Genomic DNA, 22151 nt, shown 5'->3' with positions numbered 1-22151 from the left:
GGGGGGTGCAGCCACACCCCACAGTCCTGCACGGCCCCAGTGCTGACTTCACAGTGCTCCTGCTGTTCCTCACCACGGGATGATAGCCATACCCTGCCCTCAGGACTCCTCCCAGCTCAGCCCCAGGCTGCCAGAATCCCTGGGTTTACACCACAGACTCTAGAAGAACCCCCTAGAAAGAAAGGGTAGATTCTCTACCTTTGCAGAAGTGAAGTCAGGTCCCAGACCTCTTCCAGTTCTTCCAGGCAATCTCTGCAAGCTGGAAATCAGCAGACTGGGTCATGGTGGTGAAGATAGGAGCCAGGGGTCTTATAGAAGTTGAGTGCATTGTCTCTTTAAGGGGACACCATTGGGAGACTGGAGCCCAAGCTCCAGTGTCCAACACCACATGATCCCTGACAGTGATGGTGACGCTCAAGAAAGGGTTTATCACTTAACGTTTTTCCATATCCTTTACTCCTTACTGCCCTCACCACCTACCTGTAGGCGATGGGCAGGCATCACTTTGCAGTTGAACCTGAGCACAGTTAAACCATGTGTCCTATGTGTCCTGGAGGGCTCACTTCCCAATCCAGGTGCTATTAGTCCAATGCAGCCCACACGCCCTTTTGGTACAGAGTCTTTTCCAGGCCCCTCACAGCTCCATTCTACACATGGAATCTGGGAAGTATCTGGATTCTGCCCTCCTTCCCAGAAACCTCCCTGGGGGATCTGCTTCTCAAGGGAGAAGTCCTGCCACTGGCCCCGCTCAGAGCCCGTGGAGCTGGACCTCAGGGCCAGAGTGGTGGGGACTAGCACTCGGGGCACTCATGGCTGGATGTCAGAACTCACCTTTCAAAGCGCCATTTCTCTTGCTGCTCCTGCTTCTTCCCCTTCGTTCCTTTCGATGCTGAGAGAGAAAAAATTAGGGCTTAAGACCCAATTCTCAGTCTCCTCTCTCTAGACAAGCATCAGGCACTAGTGTCCATACATAATATGACTTTCTACATTTCACTGACAGAGCTCTGTGATTTTTCTTTCTTTTCACTCATTTTTAAAGTGGATAAAATATTTTCTGTTTTCCTTCTTTGAAGAACGAAAGACTATTTTCAATGTGAAATGCACTCTGTACTACTTTCGTCACTGTTCCTCTGCTCAAGAAACACACACATTCTCAGACTGTGGGTGAATCTGAGCTTCATCAGGTTGATCTTTGCTTCCTGATACCAGCCCGCCCCCCAGCCCCTGCTCTGATGCTCTTGGGGCTTCAGCGCTGCCAGATCATCAGCCCTGAGACACTGTTCACAGCTGCTGAACTAGGGCTCAGAGTCCTGTCCTCGGCCTGAGACTGAACTCAGTATCCAGTCCTCAACCCCTGCTCACTGTGTTTGGGACATGCCCTGGACCCCTACCACACCAGGACAACTGATCTGAGATCTTTGGGTAGAAATCCTAGTGTTCACTCTATCTCCTGCCCAGCCTGGTTTGTCCCTAGAGGCATAATATCCTCTTCTTCCTTGAAAATAGATGTCCTGTTCTTTCCCACCTCAAGAATCTCTGGTTGATTCAGAAATAATAATAATAAAAAATAATAAATAATTTCATATGCTTGTCAGTCTGGACCAAGAGTTCCTTACCTTCCTGATGTTTCCATGTTTCCTAGGGGGAGCAAAGGATGGGTTATTCTCCAGGTAGGGAAGGATCAGGAGAAAGAGCCCCAGTCCACACAGAAAGGCAAGGATGGTATCGATCGCCCAGAAAGGGGAGCTGGAGTTCAGCCAAGTATCAAAAGTGCTTTTCAGAGAAAAGAGCAGATTCTCCATCATCTGAATCACACCGCTGCCCTCAGGCAACTGAGCCAAGGGGTGCACTTGGGGACTAAAGTACTAGGCTCGCATCATAGAGATGTGGTCTGGTCACAAAGGGCCCTTGGGGGTGAGAGGGGTCAGCAGAGGAGGAGGCTGGACCATAGCCCCTCCCTGACCATCCAGCCACACAGCCCCATTCATCTCCCTTCTCTGAGCCTTCCCGTCCTACCTTCTCATCCTGCTGGAGACCTTAGTCAAGTGTTGCTTCTTTCCACCTAGAACTCTGAGAATTCCTGGTTCCTTTGATAACATTGCTTGAGTCCCATCAATACTTTAAAAATTCTGGAGTTCTCCCTATAACTTTGGTTAATCCCAGGTATTTTTACTTTTATGATATTTATTTTTTCTAATTTCAGTTAATTTTTACTATATTCAACTACTGGGAATTAAAAATTAATTTCAAATAATTTGAAATTTACAAGGCTATGAAATATAAAACAAATTGAAATAAACTTTCAGAGTAAGTTTTTCATAATTTGCCAGCATCCTTGTTTTCTGAACGCAATACACTGAACAAAAAGATTTGGAACACTCTGTACAGATACACACACATCCTTTGAACAAATCAGCCCAGTGTTTTCAAATCTAAGAACCAAGTTTGTTTGGTTTTTTTTCCCAGTTCAAAAGTTATCTTTCAGTATTTGTTATAAGTCGGACTGCTAGCAGTCAATTCTCCCAGTCTCTGTTTATCTGGGGACATTTTTATTTTGCCTTTTTCCCTGAAGCATAGATTTTATAGACACGGAATACTTGGGTGACAATTTTTTTCTTTCAAATCTTTTAATATGACATCCCACGGCCTTCACTCTGCCATTTCTGACTGGAAGTCAGTGATTAATCTTATTGTGGTCTCCTCATATATGGGGAGGAGAAGGAAATGGAAACTCACTCCAGTATGCTTGCCTAGAGAATCCCGTGGACAGAGGAGCCTGGTGGGCTGCTGTCCATGGGGTCGCACAGAGTCGGACATGACTGAAGCGACTTAGCATGCATGTATGCATTGGAGAAGGAAATGGCAATCCATTCCAGTGTTCTTGCCTGAAGAGTCCCAGGAACAGAGGAGCCTGGAAAGGCTGCCATCTATGGGGTCACACAGAGTCAGACACAACTGAAGTGACACAGCAGCAGCAGCATATCTGGAGAACAGTTTCTCTCTGGCTACTTTCAAGATTTTTCCTTTGTTTTTCCACAGTTTGACCAAGATGTGTCTTAGAGTGGATCTGTTTCCTGTCATTTTACTAGAGCTGAACTCTGAATCTGGAGAGTGTTTTTCATCAAAATTTTATAAACTTTTAGCCATGATGTCTACAAGTAATGTTATGCTGTCCCCTCTCATCTCCCTTCTTTCCGAGAGTCTCTTTCCTTCCATATTTGATGGTGTGCTGAGTGGATGCTGTAGATCGTTTTCCCTCAACATCTTCTCTCTTTGTTTTTCACACTGATTTCCTGAATTCATCTTTCAGTTTATGGATTCTTTCTGCTACCATCTCAAGTGTGCTATTGAACCTATTTTTCAATTTAATAACTATAGTTTTCAAGTCTAGGATTTATATTAGTTCCCTTTTTAAAAACAATTCCTAGCTACTCATTGAGTGTCTCTTTTGACTGAGTATCATATTTTCATCTAATTCTTCAAGCATGGCTCCTTCAGTCCATCTTGCAGTTATCATTATTTTGATATTTTAATGTTTTGACCTTCATACTGAATTTATAAGTGATATATGAGTTATATGTGATATATAAATGCTTTGCTCACCACCGTTTCAACACTAGAGTTTTCTGATTTTAACTGTGTACTTATCTGTCCCAGCGAGTTTTATACTTTGATAGAGTTTCCTTTTCTTAATTAGCATCTTTTCATTTCAGCTTGTAGAACTCCTTTTAACATTTCCTATTAGACTGATCTAATGGTGATGAAAGTAGGGAAAACCACTAGACCATTCAGGCATGACCTAAATCAAATCCTTTATAAGTGTACAGTGGACGTGAGAAATAGACTTAAGGGACTAGATCTGATAGACAGAGAGCCTGATGAATTATGGACGGAGCTTCGTGACATTGTACAGGAGACAGGGATCAAGACCATCCCCATGGAAAAGAAATGCAAAAAGGCAAAATGGTTGTCTGAAGAGGCCTTACAAATAGCTGTGAAATGAAGAGAAGTGAAAAGCAAAGGAGAAAAGGAAAGATATTCCCATTTGAATGCAGAGTTCCAAAGAATAGCAAGGAGAAATAAGAAAGCCTTCCTCAGCGATCAGTGCAAAGAAATACATGAAAACAACAGAATGGGAAAGACCAGAGATCTCTTCAAGAAAATTAGAGATACCAAGGGAACATTTCGTGCAAAGATGGGTTTGATAAAGGTCAGAAAAGTTATGGACCTAACAGAAGCAGAAGATATCAATAAGAGGTGGCAAGGATACACAGAAGAACTGTACAAAAAAGGTCTTCATGACCCAGATAATCATGATGGTGTGATCACTCACCTAGAGCCAGACATCCTGGAATGTGAAGTCAAGTGGGCCTTAGAAAGCATCACTATGAACAAAACTAGTGGAGATGATGGAATTCCAGGTGAGCTATTGCAAGTCCTAAAAGATGATGCTGTCAAAGCGCTGCACTCAATATGCCAGCAAATTTGGAAAACTCAGCAGTGCCCATAGGACTGGAAAAGGTCAGCTTTCATTCCAATACCAAAGAAAGGAAATCCCAAAGAATGCTCAAACTACAGCACAATTGCACTCATCTCACATGCTAGTAAAGTAACACTCAAAATTCTCCAAGCCAGGCTTCAGCAATACGTGAGCTGTGATCTTCCAGATGTTCAAGCTGGTTTTAGAAAAGGCTGAGGAATGAGAGATCAAATTGGCAACAACCGCTGGATCATCAAAAAAGCAAGAGAGTTCCAGAAAAACATCTATTTCTGCTTGATTGACTATTTTAAAGCCGTTGACTGTGTGGATCACAATAAAGTGTGGAAAATTCTGAAAGAGATGGGAATACCAGACCACCTGACCTGCCTCTTGAGAAACCGGTATGCAGGTCAGCAAGCAACAGTTAGAACTGGACCTGGAGCAACAGACTGCTTCCAAATAGGAAAAGGAGTATGTCAATGTTGTATATTTTCACCCTGCTTATTTAACTTCTATGCAGAGTACATCATGAGAAACGCTGGGCTGGAGGAAGCACAAGCTGGAATCAAGATTGCTGGGAGAAATATCAATAACCTCAGATATGTAGATGACACCACGCTTATGGCAGAGAGTGAGGAAGAACTAAAGAGCCTCTTGATGAAAGTGAAGGAGGAGAGTGAAAAAGTTGGCTTAAATCTCAACATTCAGAAAACTAAGATCATGGCATCTGGTCCCATCACTTCATGGGAAATAGATGCAGAAACTGTGGAAACAGTGTCAGACTTTATTTTTTGGGCTCCAAAATCACTGCAGATGTTGACTGCAGCCATGAAATTAAAAGATGGTTACTCCTTGGAAGGAAAGTTATGACCAACCTAGATGGCATATGAAAAAGCAGAGACATTACTTTGCTAACAAAGGTCTGTCTAGTCATGGCTATGGTTTTTCCAGTGGTCATGTATGGATGTGAGAGTTGGACTGTGAAGAAAGCTGAGCGCCAAAAAATTGATGCTTTTGAACTGTGATGTTGGAGAAGACTCGAGAGCCCCTTGGACTGCAAGGAGATCCAACCAGTCCATCCTAAAGGAGCTCAGTCCTGGGTGTTCATTGGAAGGACTGATGCTGAAGCTGAAACTACAGTACTTTGGCCACCTCATACGAAGAGCTGACTCATTGAAAAAGACCCTGATGCTGGGAGGGACTGGGGGCAGGAGGAGACGGCGACAACAGAGGATGAGATGCTGGATGGCATCACCGACTAATGGACATGAGTCTGAGTAAACTCTGGGAGTTGGTGATGGACAGGGAGGCCTGGCGTGCTGCGATTCATGGGGTCGCAAAGAGTAGGACATGACTGAGCGACTGAACTGCACTGAACTGAAGAACCCTCCAGCCTAAAGCAAGGAGGCACCAAACACAGCAAACTAAATAAAATGAAAAGATGAGAAATATACAGGAGGTGAAGGAACATGGTAAAACTCGATAGACCAAACAAAACAAGAGGAGACAGGGAGTCTATCAGAGAATTCAGAACACTGATAGTAAAGGTGATACAAAATCTTGAAAACAAAATGAAGGCAGGGGTAAAAGCAAATCACTACTAAAAAGTCATCAAACAACAATGAAAGGAAGCTAGAGAGGAAGAGGACAACACCTGCAAAATATACAGAAGACAATTAACTAAACAGTTACAGTAATCCCTACTGATCAATAAATAAGATAAATGGATTAAACGTGGTTGAATGGTTTAAAAAAGAAAGAAATAAAAAGACCCAACTTGAAGTTATCTACAAGAAACTCATTTTAGATTTAAAGACATATATAGGCTCAAAATGAAGGGATAAAAAAAGATACTCCATGCATGTAAATAGTAAGCAAAAGAAAGCGGGGGTGGCTACTCATATAAAAGAGAAAATAGATATTAAGTCCAAAATTGTCTCCATAGAAAAAGAACATCTCTGTATTTTAATAAGAGTCACTTCTACAGGAAGATATAAAAATTATATATGCATACAGCATCAGAGCCCATAAAGGTATAAAGCAAATACTGGAAAAAAAGAAAAAAAATTGATTGCATAAAGTGGCCATAAGGAACTTCAATTATCCACTTATAAAAATGGATAGAGAATCAGTAAACAAACATGCCTTGAAAACACTATAGATCACATGCTCCTTACAGACATATTTAAACATACCACCAAACAGCAGTGCATATACATTCAAATACACAAGCAACCTTCTCCAGGACACTCAATAGGCCACAGTCAAGTTTTAACAAATTCAAAAAATTTGGTTATGAAATTACTATTTCAAAATAATTATTAATTAATTAATTAATAATTAATAAATTTGAAATAATTTAGGTGTCTTTTCTGACCACATTAAGATGAAATAAATCCCTTAAGAGCAAGAAAACAGGAAAATTGAGAAATATGTGGAAACTAAACCATACAGTCTTTTCCCCACTTGTGGTTTTACTGAGGCTTAACTGACATTGACCACTGCATAATTTTAAGACATACAGCATAATGATTTGACTTACATACATCAGGAAATGATGATCACAAGAAGGTTAGTGAACATCATCTCATATGGATACAAAATAAAAATAAAAGAAAAAAATTTTTCTTTTGTGACGAGAACTCTTAGGATTTACTTTCTTAAACCTCATATATAAAATACACCAATTTTCATTATATTTATCATGCTGTATAAGAGTTTTTTTTAAAAAAAATTGGGTCAAAGATGAAATCAAAGGGAAAATGAAAAAGTATATTGAGACAAACTAAAATGAAACACGACACACTAAGACTTATGGGATGAACCAAAAGCAAAACTACAGGAGATGTTCATAATGATAATTGCATACATTAAAAGGTAAGAGAAACTTCAAATAAAAAATTTAATTTTATGCCTCAAGGAACTATAGAAAATGAAAACACTCATCTCACATTTAGCAGAAGGAATGAGACAACAGAAAAGTAATAGAAAATATAAACAAAACTAAGTAGTGTTTTCTGGAAAACATTAATGTGACAGACTGTTAGCTAGATTAAGATGAAAGAGACACAAATCAATGAAATCAGAAATGAAAAAGGAGGCAATACAAATGATGCCTCAGTAATAAAAGAATCATTAGAATCGATCATAAATAATTATGTCAACAAATTAGATAACCTAGAAGAAACAGATAAATTCCTAGAAACATACAACCTATTAACACTGAATTGAGACAAAATAGAAAGTCGGAACAGACCAATAACAAATAAGGAGACAGAATCAATAATATAGAAATAAAGAAAATTCAGGGCCATATGACTTCATTGGTAAGTTTTACCAAACATTTAAAGAATTCAGACCAATCCTTTTCAAGTCCTCCAGGAAAACTGGAGAGCAGGGAACACTTTTAAATTAAGTCTACAAGGCCAGCATTACCTTGGTATCAAAGTCAGAAAAAGACAGTACAAGAAGATTATAGGTCAATATCTGGAATGAGCACAGATTCAAAAATCCTCAACAAATGTTAGCAAAGCTAATTCAAGAATTAATTAGAAGGATCCTACTCCATGATTAAATGTGATTTATTCATGGGATGCAAGGATGGTTCAAAATAACACAAATCAATCAACATAATACACTACATTCACAAAATGGGGAAAACTCATGATCATCTCAATAGACGCAGAACAGGATTTGACAATATTCAACATTCTTTCTCAGCAAATTCGGTACAGAAGGATCACACCTCAACACAATAATGGCACATATGAAAAGATCACAGCAAACATATTACTCAAAAGTGAAAAACTGAAAGCTTTCACTCTAATATCAGGAAGAAGGCAAAAATGCCCACACCCACCACGTTTATTTAACACAGCACTGAAAGTCCGAGCCAGAGGACTTAGGCAAGACGAAGAAATAAAATGCATTAAAATCAGAAAGGAAGAAGTCAAATTGCCTCCATTTGCAGATGACATGATCATATATGTAGAAAATCCTAAAGTTTCAAAAACAACAACAGTGACAACGGTAACAGAAACCTTCAGAACTCATAAATGAATTCAGCAAAGTTGCAGGATGTAAAATCAGCATATAGTAGTCATTATATAAAGCAATGAACTATCCCAAAAAGGGTATTAAGGAAAAAACACCATTCTGAATATAAAGAATGAAATGCTGTGCTATGCTGCGCTTAGTCACTTAGTTGTGTCTGACTCTTTGTGACCCCATGGACTATAGCCCACCAGGCTCCTCTGTCCATGGGGATTCTCCAGGCAAGAATACTGGAGATCCATTATGCTATCTCTCCAGAATACAACCTCCTCACCTCTCTCCCAACATATAAAGAGAAGGACACTATATATGTATATCAATCCTCACCCTGAATATACAAATAGATTACCTACTACAACACACAGGTATAAACACCCTAACAGTCTTCAAAGAAATACATTTAAATACGCCCAGGACTCCATACATTATGAGCACTTTCATAATTCATGCACCTAATGATGGACACATACAAATCAGTATACACAAGTAAGACAGATAGAAATATCTCCAGGAAACCACTTATGAAAAAACTTCCATATACCAAATGATCCCTAGCTAGTAGAAGCCAGCTCATACATCTGCATATATTAACAAATAATCACTTCACCTATTTCTAATATATATAAATGAAGTTTACCAACTCCCCGGTATAAACCTGAAATCTCACCTTCTCATCAGATATACACATACTAACTTCTCAAAATATGTAAGCCTAGGTGGCCCCTACTGAAAAATAGAAATCAAAGCACTAGCAAATATTCCTCCAAATGGCCATTCCCATTGAATACACACACAAGCTCATTATACACACAACTCTCCATAAGCCCCAAATATAACCACAATTACCCACTACATTGCAAATATGCAAAGATATGACTATATACATATACTCTGTTTCAAATACATACCACACTACCTGCATATGCTTATGCCACATTCCCAAATTCTCACACAGAATTAATTCTCCCATCATGTAGAATACAGAAACATATAAACACAAGAATAAACATCTACCAGCCCCTAAAAATAGCCACAGACTTGCCCCCTACACAGCAAAATATATATAGATGGCCCCATACAAAACTCCTGAAATCCTAGAGGGTGTATGGGGGAGTCCCTCTCTGGGCTGAGTGTGGGTCTGTCGAGGTCTCTGTGGGGTTATTGGGGGCCCTGTGCTGGATCAGTGTGGGTGTATGTGGGGGGGTCCCTCTCTGGGGTGAGTGTGGTTCTGTCAAGGTCTCTGTGGGGTGATTGGGGGCCCTGTGCTGGGTCACTGTGTGTAAATGTGGGGTTCCTCTCTGGGGTGACTGTGGGTCTCACCCACTCTTCACGGGCCCCTCCATTGCTGTCCTCTCTGCACCTCACGGCAGGAGAAGGAAGGGACTCTCCAGGTCAGGTTTCTTGCTGTTCTGTCAGTGTCCCTTCTGCGTCATGTCTCCAGAAGGGCACCTTAGTTCCAGATCCCCCAACTCAGCGCTCACCTCTTGGTGCCTCTGAGAGGCCCTGGCAGCAGCCAGGCTCAGGATCCAAGCTCTGTGCTCCCCTCTCCTGAACTCTCGAGGTCACTCGATGACCTAGGACCCAACGCCTCCCCTCAGACCCTGGCTGAGCCCCCACCGCTGTGCCCACCGTGGGGGATGCGGTGCAGAGTCAGGACTAGTCTCCAGGGAGGAACCACAGCACAAGTAGGCCTGTGCCCACTGCCCCCACAGCCCCGGGCCTGGTCCCACATGTGGGGGCCCTGACAGGCATGGAGGCAGGGCCGTTCCTGCCAGCTCCTGGATCAGAGGCCCCCTTCTGGAGGCGGACTGTGCACCAGGGCAGTGTCTGTGACATAGAGCCCAGAATCTCTCTGGAGAAATGCTCGTCTCCCCGCTTTCCAGCTTGGATGAGCCCAAGGAGGAAAGCTGATGGCGTGTTCATTTTCTGCAGGTCCCTTCCATGCATGCTGGGTGACACATCCTGGCTGCTGGTGTCTTCCACCCCGGCCTCTGGAGTGAGTAAGACTGAGTGCAGGCGAGACCTGCTGTGACTCCTGAACAGTCCCTGGGCCTGTTGAGTCCTACCTGTACCCTGGGAGCCCCCTTGGGCCACACATGTAGGTAGAGGTCACGGACAGTGAGTCTGTCCTGAGTACCCAGTCCTGTAAAAGCTGATTGCTACAGTGGGGAAAAGTGAAGCTTCTCTGCTTGAGCTTCTGTTGCCTCTGGGAGCTTGGCCCTCTGTTCAGGGCCTCCAGGTGGCCTCCCTCAGACAGGTCCGGGGAAGTACAGTAGAGGGGAGACTCTGGAGCGATGCCAGCATGAGCCACCAGGCCCCTCACTTCTTTCCTCTGGCCCTGTGGACGGTGGTGGGACACCAATGCTCCTTGGTAAATGCACCATCTATGGGCTCCCCTGCCACTAACATCCTTCCTCTGCATCCCATCCCAGCCACATGTGGGAGAGAAAGGGGCTTTCAGGGCAGCAGCATCTACCCTGCTGTGACTCGGGGGTGAGGCTTGTCCCACCTCTGGACTCCCCTCCTTATTCTGACATGTGAGTTTGTCCCTGACACTTCTTGAGCCTGAGGGGAATTTCAGCTTCTGAACACACCTCCCCTACCAGATGCACAATGTCCAGGTGGAGAGAGAGTAGGATGGAACTGAGCAAGATCCTGAGAAGGGGGAGGTCTTTCGGTTTAGTTCACTGTGACATGTCCTAAATGCTGTTGCTTGTTTCTCTAATGCTGGTATTATGGAAACTGAAGGCGCAGTTATGGAACTGGGGTGAGGATGAGGATCCATGCTGGGGTCACCCTCCCTCCACGGCCCCATCCCGTCTGGAAGTCAAAGCAGGCACCTGGGATGCGTGGACCCCGATGCCTTCCATCTCCCTCAGTGAGGCACCGACAGGCCACTACCCCTATTCATGGGGAAAAAAAAAAAACATTTATTTCATGAAACAAAATTTCTGGTAGGAAGAAGCCTTTAGCACACAGAGGATGAGCTAACATTGGAGAAAAATGTATTTATCTGCATGGCATGCACTTTTTTCTTGGAGGAGAGTTTTCCTACCCAGAATGCTGTGAAAAGCATGTTGGATTCACCAGAAGAGGTATATTTCTGAGGGAGACCATGCCTTGGACAGTGGAGGGAATGGCCTGGGACCCGTGTCACTCGTGAGCCATGCTGGCAGACTATGCCTGGAGGGGGACCTGGCTCCCTGGGTGAGAAGGCCCACTTGCTGTCCCTGGGACTGGTCCACTTACTCTTTTTGGAAAAGCTATGGCTCGTCGGGGTGGCTTGGTGATAACGGGGTGTATCTCTCCTCATTCTCCTTTCCTCTTGGTAAGACAGGATTCTGTGGTGGCAGCAATTTCTGAGCCTTGAAAACACATTCCTAGGTCACACTGGTACAGCCCATAATGAAGCATGCAGTGGGATTGTGTCTGAGAGTGCTGGGTGCCATACTGTGGTCACCTCATTGAGGTTACATTCCATAGCAAATGGGCCTGAGGTGAGGAGTGGCGAGCCACTCGCTTGCTTCAAAAATCCAAAAGGGTGGATCAAATCTTGCTCCATCAGAAGAAAGAAAACAGCAATTGGATGGATTTTAAAACAGTCGTTAGGCTGTATCGCGTTAGGGTCCCCAGAGAGAAAAATGTGAATTTTGCCCCCTAGGTTCGGTATCCAGGTTGACACACAGGCTGTGTACCCACAGGATCCAAGAATGCTCCAGATATACCTAGGCTTACTAGACCTCTCTTACAGAGGAAACGTGATGGAACAGACCTTTGAACGTTGTTTTGATTCTCCCTGTGACTGTGGGACACGTCCATATGGTCACGGCCTCTGGGGATATTGCCACTGAAAAATGAACTCCAAGTAAGTGCTTCCAAGCCAAGTGTGACTCTCAGCACCCAGGATGCTGGGAAGCCATCTTCCTCCGAGGAGGCAATGGCATTAAAAGAGAGTGTTTTCCAGCCTCTATCTTACAGGAACGGTTTTGCCTCTAAGACGTGAGACCACACCCCCCCAGGTCTGTTTGCAGGACATAATTGCAGAGTCAGGGCCGTATATCTCCCTGCACTTCCAAGCCTTACAAACACATCTCTATGTCACAGTCATACTGCTCATGAGGAAACAGGCTGCACGAGTGTGTCTGAGAGTGGTGGGTGCTATAGCGTGCTCACCTCACTGAGGTGGCATTCCACTGCAAGTAGGCCCGAGGCGAAGAGCTAAGACCTGGCAGCTTGCTTCAGAAACTGCAAACGGTGGAGTAAAGCTACCTCTATCAGAACTAAGAAAGCAGTAATTGGATGGATTCTCAAGCAGTTGCTAGGCCACACTGCATTAGGGATCCCCAAGAGAAGAATGTGAATTTTGCCCCCTAGGTCCTGTATCCAGGTTGACACACAGGGTGCTTCCCCAAAGGATCCACGAATGCTCCAGATAAACCTAGGATCACTAGACCTCTCCTACAGAGACAATGTGATGGAACAGATGTTTGGAAGTTGCTTTGACTCTCCCTGTGAGTGTGGGAACCCTGTCTCTGCTCACGGCCTCAGGGGACCTTGCCACTGAAAACTGACCTCCAAGCAAGTGCTTCCAAGCAGTGTGTGACTCGCAGCACCCAGAATGCTGGGAAAGCTATCTTCCTTCGTGGAAGGAAAGGCATCCACAGAAAGTGTGTCTTCATGCCTCTCTCTTGCAGGAACTCATTAGCTTCAAAGACATGAGATATCCAGGCCTGCTCCTAGCACCTAAATTATAATCAGGGCCATGTGTCACCCTGCACTTAATGAGGCTTACAAACACATGCCTATGTCATAGTCATACTGCCCATGAGGAAGCAGGTTGCAGGAGTGTGTCTGAGAGTGCTGGGTGCCGTACTGGGGTCAACTCATTGAAGTGACATTACACAGCAAATAGACTTGAGGCAAGGAGTTCAGAGCTGCCTGCTCGCTTCAGAAATCCCAAAAGGTAGAGCAAATGTAGCTTTTTCCGGACTAAGAAAACAGCAATTGGAAGTATATTCAAGAAGTTGCCCAGCCACACATGTTTATGGCTCCCTGAGAGCATTCTATGAATTTTGCCCCCAGGCCCGGTATCCAGGTTGACACACAGGTTGTGTCCCCGCAGGATCCAAGAATGTTCCAGACATACTTAGGTTTACTGGATCTCTCCTACAGAGAACACGTGATGGAACAGACATATACACGTTGCTTTGACTTTCCCTGTGTGTGTGGGATCCCTCCCAAAGGAGGATTTTGCTTCTAAGACGTGAGACATCCAGGCCTCCTCCAAGGTCCTAAATCCCAGGTCAAGGCAGTGTGTCTCCCTGCACTTTCTGAGCCTTGCAAACACATTCCTGGTTCATACCGGTACTGACAATGAGGATGCAGTCTGTGCGGCTGTGTCTCAGAGTGCTGGGTGCCATACTGTGTTTACTCCATGGAGGTAACATGTCACTGCAAATTGGCCCAAGGCGAGGCGTTGTGAGCTGCCCACTTGTGTCATACATCCCAAAGGGTGGGTGGAGCAAAGCTAGCTCTGTCAGAAGTAAGAAAACAGCAATTGCATGGATTTACAAGAAGTTGCTAGGCTGTACCTCTTTAGGGTCCCCCAAGAGAAAAATGTGAATTTTGGCTCCTAGGCTCTGTATCCAGTTTGAACGACAAGGTGTTTCCCTGCAGGATCCAAGAATGTTCCAGAAAGACCTAGGCTCACTAGATCTCTCCTACAGAAAAAGACGTGATGGAACAGACCTATGGATGTTGTTTCGATTTTCCCTGTGAATATGCGAACCCTCCCAACATTCAAGGCATCAGGGGACTTGCCACTGAAAAATGACCTTCAAGCAGTGTGTGATTCTCAGCATGCAGGATCCTGGGACAGCTTTCTTCTTTCAAGGAAGGAAAGGCATTCACAGAGAGTGTGTTTCCAGGCCTCTATCTTGCATGAACCATTTTGCTTCTAAGATGTGACTCCTCAGTTGCTGCTCTGAGTGCCTAAATTCCAGAGTCAAGGCCATGTGTCTCCCTGCACTTTTCTACTCTTGAAAACAAATTCCTAGTTCATTCCGCTATGGTTCCTGAGGATACTCTCGCGGGAGTGTTTCTGAGAGTGTTGGGTGCCATGCTGTGGTCACCTCATCAAGGTGACATTCCACTGCTAATTGGCCAGTGGCAAGGAATTGTGAGCTACCTGCTTGCTTCAGAAATTCCAAGGGGTGGAGAAGAGTAAAGTTAGCTCTGTCACAAGTATGAGAACAGCATTTGGATGGGTTTTCATGCAGTTGCTAAGCCACACCAATTTAGAGGCCCCTGAGAGAAAGATGTAAATTTTGCCTCCTTGGCCTCTATCCAGGCTGACACGCTTGGTGTGTCCCCACAGGTTCCAAGAACTTTTCAGACAGAACTGGGCTCACTAGATCTCTCCTACAGAGCAGATGTGATGGAAGAGACTTTGGATGTTGCTGGAACTTTCCCTGTGAGTGCGGGACACCTCTGAATGGGCAGGGCCTCAGGGGAACTTTCCACTGAAAAACGACCTCCAAGCAAGTGCCTTCAAGCAGTGTGTGGCTCTCAACACGCAGGAGGATGGGAAAGCCATCTCCCTTGGAGGAAGGAAAGACATCCACAGTGAGTGTGTTTTCAGGCCTCTATCTTGCACCAACTGTATCGCTTCTCAGACAGCAGACCTCCAGGCCTGCTTCGAGGGCCTATATGACAGAGTCAGGCCCGTGTGTCACCCTGCCTTACCAAGGCTTGCAAATACATTCCTAGGTCATAGCGGTACAGGCCATGAGAAAGCAATGTGTGGGAGTGTGTTGAAAATGCTGGGTGCCATACTGTGGTCACCTCATCAAGGTCACCTTGCACCTCAAAAGGGCTCCAGGAGAGGAGTTGGGGGCCACCCCTTGCTTCAGAAATCCCCAAGGGGAGCAAAGCTAGCTCTGTCATAAGGAAGAAAACAGCAATCAGATGGATTATCAAGAAGTTGCTAGGCCACACCATGTTAGGGCTCCCTGAGAGCAAAATATGAATTTTGTCCCCTAGACCTGGAATATACAGGTTGAAACAGGGTGTGTCCACACAGGATCCAAGAATGGTCCAGACAAACTAGGCTCACTAGATCTCTCTTGTAGAGGAAATGTGATGAAAGAGACATTTGGATGTTGGTTTGACTTTCCCTGTGAGTGTGGGACCCCTCCCAATGGCCAGGGCCTCAGGGCCCATTGCCACTGAAAAATGACCTCCAACCGAGTACTTTCAAGCAGTGTGTGACCCTCAGCAGGCAGGAGGCTGGGAAAGCCATCTTCCTTCAAAAAAGGAAAGGCATCCACAGAGAGTGTGCTTTCAGGCCTCTACCTTGCAGCAAGTATTTCACTTCTGAGACATCAGACCTCCAGGCCCGCTCCAAGGGCCTAAATTATGGAGTCAGGCTCCCTGCACTTTCTGAGCCTTGCAAACACATTCCTAGTTCAGAGTGGTCCTGCCCATGAAGAAGCAGGCTCCGGGTGTGTGTCTGAGAGGGTCAGGTCCCATACTGTGGTCACCTGGTCGAGGGCACCCTGCACCTCAAATGGGCCCCCGGGGAGGAGTTGGGGGCTGCCCCCTTGCCTCAGAAATCCCAAAGTGGGGAGCAAACTATCTCTGTCAGAAGGAAGAAAACAGCAATTGGATGAATTTTCAAGCAGTTGCTAGGCCATACCACGTTAGGGCTCCCCGAGGGAAAAATGTGAATTTTGCCCCCTAGGGCCGGTATCCAGCTTGACACACAGGCTGTGTCCCTGTAGGATCCAAGAATGCTCCAGACAATCCTAGACTCATTAAATCTCTCCTGCAGGGGAAACATGATGGAACAGACCTTTAGATGTTGCTTTCACTTTCCCTGTGAGTGTGGGTCCCCTCCCTAGGTGTAGGGCCTCAGGGGCCATTGCCACTCAGAAATGACCTCCAAGCAATGCTTACAAGCAGCGTGTGACTGTCAGCACGCAGGAGGCTGGGAAAGCTATCTTCTTTTGAGGAAGAAAAGGCATCCAGAGAGAGTGTGTTTTCAGGCCTCTATCTTACAGCAACTGTTTCATGTCTCAGACATCAGACCTCTAGGCCTGCTTCAAGGCCCTAAATTCCAGGGTCAGGGCCATGTGTCCCCCTGAATTTTCCGAACCTTGTAAACACATTCCTAGGTCATAGCAGTACTGCCCATGAAGATGCAGGCTGCAGGAGTGAGTCTGAGAGGGCTGGGTTCCATCCTGTGGTCACCTCCTCAAGGTTACCTTGCTCCAGGCGAGGAGTTGCGGGCCACCCCGTTGCTTCAGAAATCCAAAAGGGGAGAGCAAAGCTAGCTCTGTCAGAAGGAAGAAAAGAGCAATTGGATGGATTTTCAAGCATTTACTAGGCCGCACTTCATTAGGGCTCCCCAAGAGAAAAATGTGAATTTTGCCCCCTAGGACCGGGATCCAGCTTGACAGAGTGTGTCCCCATAGGATTCAAGAATGTTCCAGAAAGACCTAGGCTCACTAGATCTCTCCTGCAGAGGAAACATGATGGAACAGACGTTTGGACGTCGCTTTGACTTTCCCTTTGAGTGTGGGACCCCTCCCTAGGCACCGGGGCTCAGGGGCCACTGCCACTGACAAATGACCTCCAAGCAAGCGCTTTCCAGCCTTGTGTGACTCTCAGCCCACAGGCGGCTGGGGAAGCTGTCTTCCTTGGAGCCAGGAAAGGCAGCCCCAGAGAGAGTTTCCAGGCCTCTATCTTGCAGCAAGTGTTTCACTTCTCAGACGTCAGACCTCCAGGCCTGATCCAAGGGCCTAAATTGCAAAGTCAGGGCTGCGTGTCTCCCTGCACTTTTCGAGCCTTGCAAACACATTCCTAGGTCATAGCAGTACTGCCCACGAGGAAGCAGGCTGTGGGAGCGTGTCTGAGAGGGCCAGGTTCCATACTGTGGTCACCTGGTCAAGGTGACCTTGCACCTCAAATGGATCACAGGCGAGGTGTTTCGTGCTGCCCCCTTGCTTCAGAAATCCCAAAGGGGGAAGCAAAGCTAGCTCTGTCAGAAGGAAGGAAACAGCAATTTGATGGATTTTCAAGCAGTTGCTAGGCCACACCACGTTAGGGCTCCCTGAGAGAAAAATGCAAATTTTGCCCCCTAGGTCTGGTATTCAGCTTGACACACAGAGTGTATCCCCGAAGGATTCAGGAATGTTCCAGACAGACTAGGCTCACTAGCTCTCCCCTGCAGAGGAAACTAACACAAAATTGGAAATCAACTATATTCCAATATAAAAGAAACATCAAATTTAAAAAATGAGGTTGCTCCCATGCCTTCAAGGAGCCTCAAAAACCTGGCCTACAGCTGCCTTCGGAATGCAGCCGCTACAACCCTGTCCCTGACTCCCTCCATTCCTGCTGCTCATGAATCCTGCCATCCTTCAGTTTTAGTGGACAAGCGTGTACCTAAACGATAGTAACTGACCCTTAAAATGAGAACTATCAACAAATCGTTTGCAAAAATGTTCTAAGTAAATCATAAATAGCAGATGGAAGATTAAATCAAGAAGAATTTGGGTAAAGCTCACCACTTGAGTTCCAAATTATGATTGTATTAGAAGTAGATGCCTTGAAACAGTTGAGAGGCTATAAAAATAAATGATTCAATGCTGAAATGTTTCCCAAATTAATTCAAATTGACATGAATAGAAATAAAACTATCCCAACAAATATGACAAATACCTCCAGTACACACCACCACTTGCTAGCTTTAAAAACTATACATCTGATCCCTAACCTGTACAGCTGCCCTACAATAAGAGCCTTAGCTCTATACATATTTAAACAGATTTCATTTTGTAAAAAGTTTTTTGCTTGAGAATATGTTACTGTTCTAACATCTTAATAGTCAATTACAAGAATTAAACCTATTGAGAGCTGCAGTAAGCACTTCTACAAAAATATCAGTTAGCTCATCAGCTATAATGACTCTGGGAAGGAAGAAGCTAGAAATATAATAAGCAGCAGGTCTTCCAACTCCACCTGTCCTCGTACATCAGACCACGGCCACTTCTCTGGTGCAAACACATCAACACAGAATAAGCCTCTTACTTCACTCACAGTGCATACACAGATGGTGATAGGTAAAACTTGGAGAGCTCTCCTTAGACAACCATGAGATTATTTGCTGCTTCCATAACTTTCAATACCTTTTTGTAATGTCTAAGATAGTAAGATAGGGTGAAAGACAATGAAAAGCACTTATTAATTATCACTAAATACATATGATGTCATATCTATCACTGTTTTCAAAAGTTCCTTGTACTAAAATAGGACCCTACATAGAGCAAAGCTCACAAGAATGACATCCAAAATATGGTCTCTGAACTGCCTGTACTTTTCCTGCTTACCACCAGTGGAAGTGATAACCGACCCTAATGATTTATCAAGGAAGTGAAATCAATACGAAAAATTAAGAGTATCTATTGTTAGTAGCAAGAGGTATGGTTTTTTTGGGGGGATGGGGTAGGCAGAACTTTTATAAGTTTATTTTGAAGAAGTTACTTTTTAAAGTGTTCAAAAATGTTTTTACAACTGATCTTGCAGTTTTCACAAACTGGAAAACTGTAAATGACGTGCAAAGGCCGTTGACAGGGCGCTGGTTACAGAAATGAGAGTGGAGCCAGGAGCGGACTCTGACTGAGACACGGAAGGTGAGGACGGGCATGGAGCGGCGCACACGCTCCCCCCAGAGCAGAGGGACTCGGCTGTGCAGCGCACGCGATGGCGGAGCACACGCCGTCTTCCTGGCCTAAAGCGCAATCAGAGGAGGGTGCCGGCTCCTCCGATACAGTTGCAATAATTTTGAGATCAATTCCTATGGAAAATATTAAAGGTCTCTCCTTGGAAGAGGTCATCGCATGTCCCTACCTGACTGCTGTAGACAAATGGATCTGAATTACAAATATTACTTTATCCGACACATGAAAAATATCATCCCTCCTCAAAATATAGATGTATAGGCTTTCACAAGCCTCTACATTTTCTATGGTACATACTCTTTGTTTATAAACAACATACATACACAGATACATACACACACATAAATGAATACAGAAAATACCTAAGAGTTCATTTCCTTATCAGCCATTTCTTTCTGCTTTTCTTTGGCAAGGTGATTGGCCAGGATTCCCTCCTGTAAGCTTCTGGCATTCCGTTCTCCAGAAAGCTGCTTCTGAGCGTCATGGTACACTTCCATAACCTGGAGAGACACTATATGAAGTTTTTGGGCCCATATCATTAAAAGGAAAAAAAACAGTTAAAAGCTTAGAAGCAGAATATAAAATATATAAAACTGTTTAGAGGAAGTAGCCTTTTCAAGCACAAGAATCTTTATCTCACGTGATTAACTTGGATCTTAATTTAAATGTCTGCTAAATTTATCACAGAGCAAAAGCATGCAGATATATTATTGTGAAAGGAAATTTCTTTAAAAAGCATTTAACTAGTTCCTTCACAGTCTCAAGCCAAGTTAGACTGTATTTTAACATTTAAAAACCCCAAATTAATACATGGATTGGAATTAAGAAGATTATTTTGTCTAATGTATCAAAAGTGCCAATCATTATGTTAATAATTAACCTCAAGTTATATCCAGTCCTCCACTCAGAAAACACATACAGAGCATCTATTAGAAGCCAAGAATAGTAAGAAACTAATCACTTAAACTACGAATGTCACAGTTCATACCTAGGTTGGGATAACACCTTGTTTGAAATCTAAATAATACATATTAAATAAATGGGATATTATAAATAATGTTGATGAAATGGTGTGAGAAATTTGAAATTTTCAGCAACGATTACTCTACCTGATTCAGATCCTTTCTCAGTCTTCAGTTCCATCTAGTGCTCTGAGAGTGAGTTCAAGTTGCTGTTTCATTTCAGCTTCTTTACTATATTGGTCTTCCTTTCTTCTTAACTGCTCCCTAATTTTTTCATATAACATGCCAGCATTTCTTCTATTCTCTTCTTCTTGCTTTAAGGTCAATCTGCAAAATTTATAGAGCTCTTCTTAAAAAAAACATGAGACTATTCACTGCTGCAGTAACTTTCATTCCCTCTTCACAATGTTTAAAATAGTAAAATGATGGGAAATACAGTGAAGAACACTTAATAATGATCACTGTTTTCATGCAGAGGATTAAGAAGAAAACAGCATAAATATTTTTTTCTGTCTTGAGAAAAATGGCTACTTCATACTTCTGTGGGTGGAAAGGAAAAGTAATCTAAACTTTCTAAAGAATAGTTTAGAAATATGGATCAAAGACCGTTTCTAAACGTTCTCATACTTTAACCAAATAATACACTATTATTAAAGAAAATGAATTCAAAATAATTAGAAATGTAGAAATGAATCTGTAGAAAAGATGTTCCTTGTAAGATTAAACATAATACAGAAAAGTGAAAAAGAATCGAAAGTCAATCTGTTGAATTGTGAATGAGGTTTCTGTTATGGTGGACTCCTATATGATCATGAAAATGATGATTTGGAAAAATATACATTAAGTCATTAGAAGCATTCACTGTTAAGAACTTATATTATTTCCATGAATTTCACACTCCAGAATACTAACGACGTATTCTCTGCTGTAAAATCCCAGAGGGTAAGTTAAAAATTATAACACAGCTACGTCTCTGCAGTATTGAAGTAAATAACAGTTCATATATTGCTTTAAAACTAGGATGTGCAGTATCTCAAGCTGCCAAGCTCTCGTTGCCACTCCACTTTCTGATGCCCTAACTGTGATTCACTTCTTTGCTCTCCGACAGTTCTTTCTGTAGCTCATGGACCTTATTTTCCAGTTTTTAAATTTCTCCTCTAAGTAGTTCACAGTGGCTTTTTTAAAGTTCTATTTATCTTTCACATGAAACAATTGCATCCCGAATTTTCAACAAGCTAACACAATCTGCAACAAGAAGAAAACACAAAGAAACAAGAAACACACTGATGTGAGTAATTTTTGAGTATAAAGGACTGTGTCTTTCATGTCTACTCCTCCATACACTGAACAAATATTGAGTGTCTATCAAGTGGAAGACATTATTCTCCTGGCTCTTGTTCAGCTTGCAGTCTAGTAGAAGAGAAAGAGAAATGAAATAATGACATATATATGTATATATATAAAATTATAAATTCAGGTACAGTAAGAATGATCATAGGCTCAGCGTACACACTCACTTTCACTTTTAATACAAAACATATCTATAAGATGCACAGCACTGTAATATCCATAGCTCTAGAGCAGTCCTAGACAAGGTGAGCATGTATTACTATACTATACACAAACAGGCTTTGTACTGATATTTACACCACGGTCCTACCTTTATACCTCAAGCCAAGCGGTTCTACTTGCAATGTGGAAATCTCAGAGTGAAGACATCACCATCCTGGGAAGCACTTTCAGATGACTGAGTTCAGTCATTCAGGTAGCTCACGTCATTAATCTGTGCTTTGACCTACATATAAACAATACTCTTTCACAATGTCCTTAAAATATTTATGAAATATACTAACTGTACAAAGGTGATAAATAGCTCGTCATTAAATGAAAAACAGACACTTCTTAAAAGGACAG

General features: G+C 43.5%; 1 protein-coding gene across 1 annotated transcript in view; it reads right to left on the bottom strand.

The window, feature by feature from the left end:
* Positions 1-22151, bottom strand: part of LOC122429464 (spermatogenesis-associated protein 31A3-like) — a 30631-nt gene that overhangs the window by 4944 nt on the left and 3536 nt on the right. Inside the window, exons 2-3 of the mRNA XM_043449792.1 lie at positions 832-889; positions 199-259 (exon numbers count right to left, since the gene is read on the bottom strand). The gene's annotated coding sequence lies outside the window, so the exon portion shown is untranslated. The remainder of the gene's footprint in view (positions 1-198; positions 260-831; positions 890-22151) is intronic.

This window comes from Cervus canadensis, chromosome 28 (assembly GCF_019320065.1).
Source record: "Cervus canadensis isolate Bull #8, Minnesota chromosome 28, ASM1932006v1, whole genome shotgun sequence".
In the NCBI taxonomy this organism is placed as follows: domain Eukaryota; kingdom Metazoa; phylum Chordata; class Mammalia; order Artiodactyla; family Cervidae; genus Cervus; species Cervus canadensis.
Note: the sequence above shows the minus strand (reverse complement) of the source record. Positions and strands in the feature narration are given on the sequence as shown.